Below are 6,141 nucleotides of genomic sequence, written 5' to 3'. Positions count from 1 at the left end.
TATATGGACGACCGGTATGCTTGCGCATGAAGTTTCACAAAGAAATGACACCCGTGTGATTTTGGAAAAAATGACAAAAACACTGTTGGTGAATAGTATGGTCCGTAATGTATTTTCTTTACTAAGAATAGCACGGTGTCAATAGTAGCAGTAGGATATCTAAGAAGAGTAAGAGAGGTTGTTGGATCGGATAAAACATATAAGTTCAGTGTATGTCAGTTGAGATCTGTAATAGATTTAGTTGAATTGTCATGTATCAAAAAATTACAACAAGAGTTACATAACAACTTCTGAAATAAAATTAGATTGGCACTCCTTGTCGCTTCCTCCCTGGCAGGGCACTACTTTGATGTGTATCCTGAGCATGACTTGTAACATAATTAGGAAATGATTTATGAGGGGCTATCCTTGATTCCCATGCAATTAGAGTGAAGTCTCCTTTGGGCCTAACACTAGGATCTGTTATGAGTTCCCTAAATGTCACACTTGGCATTCTGTCTTGATTGAAATATTATCACTATAAGGTTTCATGCTAAGTGGATGTAAAGCAATGTCTGTTATGTCCACTGGATGACCTTGTTCCATACGCATGGTTGGGTTCACACCATAAATGGAGCGGTTTCTTTTAACCATTCTTGCCGCCTTATCCAATATACAACGCCAGAACTGCACATTGAGGTTGCTTCTCAACACATCCGTGAACATATTTGTTGCGACAAGTGAAACTTGCGAACTGTGGATCACCGTGGCAAATTCATCTGCTATTTGTACTAGCCGCGGATGTTCTGCTGGCTCTATACTTCCGAAGGCGAGTGCCTTGAAAAGGTAGGTCAACTCATCATGAGATAGCCCACGTAAAAAAATTGGTTTCACTGTGCCAAACCGGGCTATTCTTTTAAGCTTACTTACAATGATGATCTTGCTTCCTCTGCCCATTCTTATGAGAAATGAGTGAAATTTTTTCCAGTCATCATCACTTACATCAGAAGCGAACTCAATAACTACCAACATTATCCCAATCATGGCTCTCTCATCACCAAGTATCCCCAAAAGGTTGTCTCCATTCAAGTGCAAAATAGAGGAGAAGCATGAACGGACCCTTTCATCGCCACACACATGAGCAACCAAAGTTTTCTTCCCAACTGCGACACTACCTATGAGCGGAAGAATGGCTAATGCATGATCACCTGAAGGATTGTTGTGCTCCAACAAGAAGCTCAAAAGCTTTTGCTTTTCAGCATGTCGACTAAACATGAAGTTGTCGGTGTAAAGATAAACATCATATGGCCTACGGGACATGCGCTCACATCCTCCCAGAAGCATAACAAATTCTGACATGCTTGCAACAGCAATTTCTAAGCTTTCCAAAGCACCATGTGAGTCGAGGCCCATGGCCTTGTTGCCTTTCTCTGCTGTTGTTCGAGAACGCTTGATTGGAATGATTAAATACAAACTGCTGCTAGATGACTCATTGCTGCTAACCTCGTCGAAGCCTGCACCGTCTTGGAGGGCTCGGTACCTCGAGGCATCGAGAAGGCTGTGACCTCGGTACATGGCTTCCGAGAGCATCTTGAGCTGCATCATCATCCCGGAGTTTGTGATGTATCGAGTGTCCGCCTCCTCGATGATGGTGCAAGCTCTCATTAGGAGATGCTGCAACCTTTCCACCTTCTTTTCCTCTGACTGCGCTTGGCTTGAGTGGCACTTGTTCATCAGGAAGGAGATGAACCGGCTCACAAGTTCACTTGCAACTGCTGATACGGCAACCTCCATGGCCGGGATTGATGAGACTCTGCCAAGTCCTGAAGAGACTCTTAGCAAGATATAAACTGCTCCAGGCAGCCTGTTTTGTTTAAACAAAGAATCGCTGGACGACTGGGTGGGTGGGTGAGTGGGTTGGTGGCTGGGAGACCTGGACCTGGAGCAGTCAACTTTTCAAGCAGCATGGAAAAGAATGGACCGACCAGTATTTGACTATCTGTAATATTCATGGTAGGTCCAAATCCATTATTGTGCCGTACAGAGATGATATCTAATCATCTTTGCAGTGTCTTTTGTTGGACTCCATTTACATATAACACACGTGGAAATTTGCTTGGTTTTTTTCCAGAGGAACTTCAGTGGAGAAGCAGCGCACAAGTCATCGTAAGTAAATGATATGTGCCTCTTTTTTGTATCATCGTCAGTAATGATGAGAACCAATCAGTAATCTTTCAGAGCTACACTAGCTCTTTTGGTTTCTTCAGAATCCAATCAGTCTCGCCGTGGTCCACTTTATGCCAGTTCAGTCTTTAACCGAAAGCGTGCAAACAGGGCACACTACTGATCGGTTGTTCCGTGTGGTTCTTGATAATCAATTTGTCTTTTTGGATTCCTTTGATATTTTCAGGGCCGTCTCCAGAAATTTGAGGCCCCGGTGCGAAATAAAGAATGTGTCCTACGGCTGACTAATTCCCATGTCATCCAAGATGATCTCACTCTACGATCCGCGCTTGCTTGAATTGCTGAGCAACCAATCACGTGAATTAAATCGCACTGGAGTACTTAAGGTTGCACATTTGTGTGATACGAATAACGAATATCAAATAGGGCTCCAAATTTAGAAATCATACTTCCTTTATTTTATTTTATTAGGTGCATTAACTTTTGATGGAATCCAAAAATAGTAAGTACATTTGGTTTATTCTTTGATTTCCTAATTTGCTAGTGGGTTCTTTCCATTTGAAGTCTACAGTAAAAAAATGTCCCCACGGATGAGGGGATCTCCTTTCCTCCGTGATGATTTCCTTTCCTCCCTAATCTTCATGCATGCAATTGCATGCTAGCCAACAGATCCGGAAATAAAACGGTGTATGGATTAGGCAGTTGCGCCGGAAAAAACTGCTGGCTTGAGATAAAAAACGAATCCCGTGCATGCACGGGAGATAATCAAAGCAGACTGCAGGATCGTGCGTAGAGAAGGAAATAAATTGCTCATCATGCGGGACGTGCCATATAATTAGCGCTAGAATTTTTTTTCTGAATTTTTCTTTGAGGTGTAACTAGGGATTTATTCAAAGTTTAAACAGTTTGGAATACAAATAATGTCCGGGACAGTCCCTAGCCACACATGGCGGCCCACGTCAAGGGTCGACGCGGCCTTAGCTAATCTATGAGCCTCGCTAATACATTCCCTTGGTTCATGACGAAAGGCAACATGCTCAAAATTCCTTCTGCGAATATCTATCTCCTGCATAATTGGCGCATACACTGCAGCTGTGTCTTGGCTCATATTGGTGATTACTTCGGCACAATCAGAGGCGATTAGCAGTCGCTGAACATGCAAGTCTTGGCCCAAGGCCAAAGCCTCATTGCATGCCCACGCTTCCAAAGTGGCAGGATGAGAGAGTCCGTCAAAAACAACTGCTGATGCTTCAAGGAAAGTTCCATTGCAGTCTCTACAAACAGCTGCTGCCGCACCTTTGTTCCCACTGCGAGCTAAACCTCCATCAACATTTATTTTCACTTCAGTTTCTGCCGGTGGAAGCCAGCCCCGCCGCACCCGGTGCGGCAACGCTCATGCGTTAGCTTTCGGTAGTTAAGGGACTCTGAAACTCATTGTAGTTAAGGGACTCTGAAACTCATTATCATGGATTGCTTTCCTCCTAGCCCACCAGATAGACCACATTGTGATTAGCACACGGGCTAGGTCATGTCGAGGCAGCGTGTCAAACAGCCAAAAGAGCCACTGTCTTGCGTCTTCAGATTGATTTGATATCAAATGCTCAAGAATTCCTTCATCTCCCAAGGCCCAGACACACCGAGAGCCATCCGGCAGTTGAGAAGGGAATGCCGCCAAGTATCTTCGGTCACCGAGCATATCGCGCATACTGGAGATGTAGCCATCTTCCTCTCGTGTCTGGTCGATCCGGTTGGCAGAGACGTGTGGGCCAAACGCCACACAAAAACCCGGACCTTTGATGGCACTTCTGTTTTCCACAATCTTGACCAGTCATTCTTCGTCGCCGTTTGGTTCGAGCTGCTGGTTCGATCTTCCAACCAGTCTTCTCTCTGAAATTTAATTCCGGAGATCATCGGTAAGTAGAACGTACTGAGAAAATGCCCCTGCGATCATAGTGCCACGCCCAGAAATCTTCATGCACTCGTGTACTAAGGGGAATATTCAGAATGACATCTATATCTGGTGCAATGAAGTGATCTTCTAATACTTGCCTATTCCATGTTCTGGTTGACTGATTAATAAGGTCAGACACCAACAGGGGCGGATTAGCTGATCAAGAGCAGATCGGTCTCAGCTTGAAATCCCTCGGTAGCCAGTTGTGCTGCCAAATTTGTGTGTCCTCCCCCGTACCTATACGCTTAATCAAGCCTAGAGACAAAACTTCTCTTCCTTCCCTGATTGAGCGCCACACCTGAGATGGATTTGACCCAAGTGGCGCATCCAAGAACTCTCCCTCCGGGAAGTACCTTGATTTCAAGACACGGGCACTCAATGAGCTTGGATCTTGTAATATCCTCCAAGCTTGTCTAGCTAATAAAGCTAAGTTAAAAAGCTCAATATCGCGGAAACCCATTCCCCCCATATACTTTGGCTTTGTCATAGTGCTCCAGGAGACCCATGCTGCCTTCCTTTCACCCTTCTTACTCCCCCACCAAAATTTCCTCAGAAGCCTGTTGATATGGTTGCAAAGACCACGAGGCAACTTGAAACATGACATCGAATATGTTGGTATTGATTGGGCTACTGATTTAATTAAGACCTCCTTTCCTCCTGCAGAGAGGCACTTCTCCATCCACCCTTGCACATGTTTCCAAATTCTATCCTTCAAGTATCGAAAGCATCCCTCCTTGGATTTACCAACATCGGTTGGAAGACCCAAGTATTTCTCCGAAAGAGATTCAGTATGAACTGCTAGAGTCTCCTTGATTTCACCTCTCAAACTGTCCGGAACTCCCTTACTGAAGTAAATGGAGCTCTTGTCATTATTGATTTTCTAGCCGGAGGCGTTACAATAAACCAGCAGCAAGTCACGGACTCTCCTTGCTTCGTCATTTGATGCCTCAAAAAACAGCAAACTGTCGTCTGCGAACAGAAGATGATTGACCTCCGGGGCCGTCGGTGCCACCTTGATACCGCGGATGCCACCTTTCAGCAAACAAGATAGTCCCTCTGCTGCAATAACGAACAAATAGGGGGATATTGGATCCCCTTGCCTAACTCCACAAGAAGGCCTGAAATCATCCAGCACACCTCCATTAAAAAGAACCGAAAAGGACACCGACGATACGCACCTCATAATAGTATCAATGAATCTCGGGCTAATACCCAACTTCATCATGACCGCCTTCAAGTATGGCCATTCCACTCAATCATACGCTTTCATCATATCCAGCTTTAACGCGCAAAACCGATTGCTCTTTACTCTTCTTGTTTTCATATAGTGTAAACTCTCGTAGGCAGTTATAAAGTTATCCGTGATGAGACGTCCAGGAACGAACGCTGACTGCTCTTCTGAAATCACCTCTGGAAGAATCATTTTCAGCCTATTAGCTAAGACCTTTGAAGCAATCTTGTAGATTACGTTACAAAGGCTTATTGGCCGAAATTGTCCTAAAATTTTTGGACTAGCAACTTTCGGAATCATAACAATGAACGTACAATTGATATCTTCCGGTGAGTCAACTCCATCGAGCACTCTTATGATCATACCCGTAATCTCTTCTCCACATAAATCCCAATGCCTCTGGAAGAAGTGCGCCGGGAATCCATCAGGTCCCGAAGATTTGGTTGGAAACATTTGGAATAGCGCTTCTTTGACCTCCTCTTTGCTATATGTCTTATTCAGGCGTGCATTCATCGCAGCATCTACCCTTGATGGTATATGGGAGAGCACTTCCTCCATACCAATTGTACCTTCCGAAGTATAGAGATTAGAGTAAAACTCAGTAGCCATGCGTGCCAGTTCCTCCGGATCAGTACTGATTGTACCATCATTTTTTTGCAACTGAGTTATCTTGTTTTTTGCCCTGCGGGCACTTGCCTTTTTCTGAAAAAATTCAGTATTCTTATCCCCTTCAGCGAGCCACTTTATTCGTGATCTCTGCCTCATCATGATCTCCTCCGCCAGAGAAACTTCGATC

At 44.6% G+C, this 6,141-nt stretch overlaps 1 pseudogene; it reads right to left on the bottom strand.

Moving 5' to 3' along the window:
• Nucleotides 1-271: 271 nt before the first annotated feature.
• LOC119358602 lies at nt 272-1,773 on the bottom strand (annotated as a pseudogene).
• Between the last annotated feature and the right edge of the window lie 4,368 nt (nt 1,774-6,141).

The sequence above is a fragment of the Triticum dicoccoides genome, chromosome 2A, assembly GCF_002162155.2.
Source record: "Triticum dicoccoides isolate Atlit2015 ecotype Zavitan chromosome 2A, WEW_v2.0, whole genome shotgun sequence".
Classification (NCBI taxonomy): domain Eukaryota; kingdom Viridiplantae; phylum Streptophyta; class Magnoliopsida; order Poales; family Poaceae; genus Triticum; species Triticum dicoccoides.
Note: the sequence above shows the minus strand (reverse complement) of the source record. Positions and strands in the feature narration are given on the sequence as shown.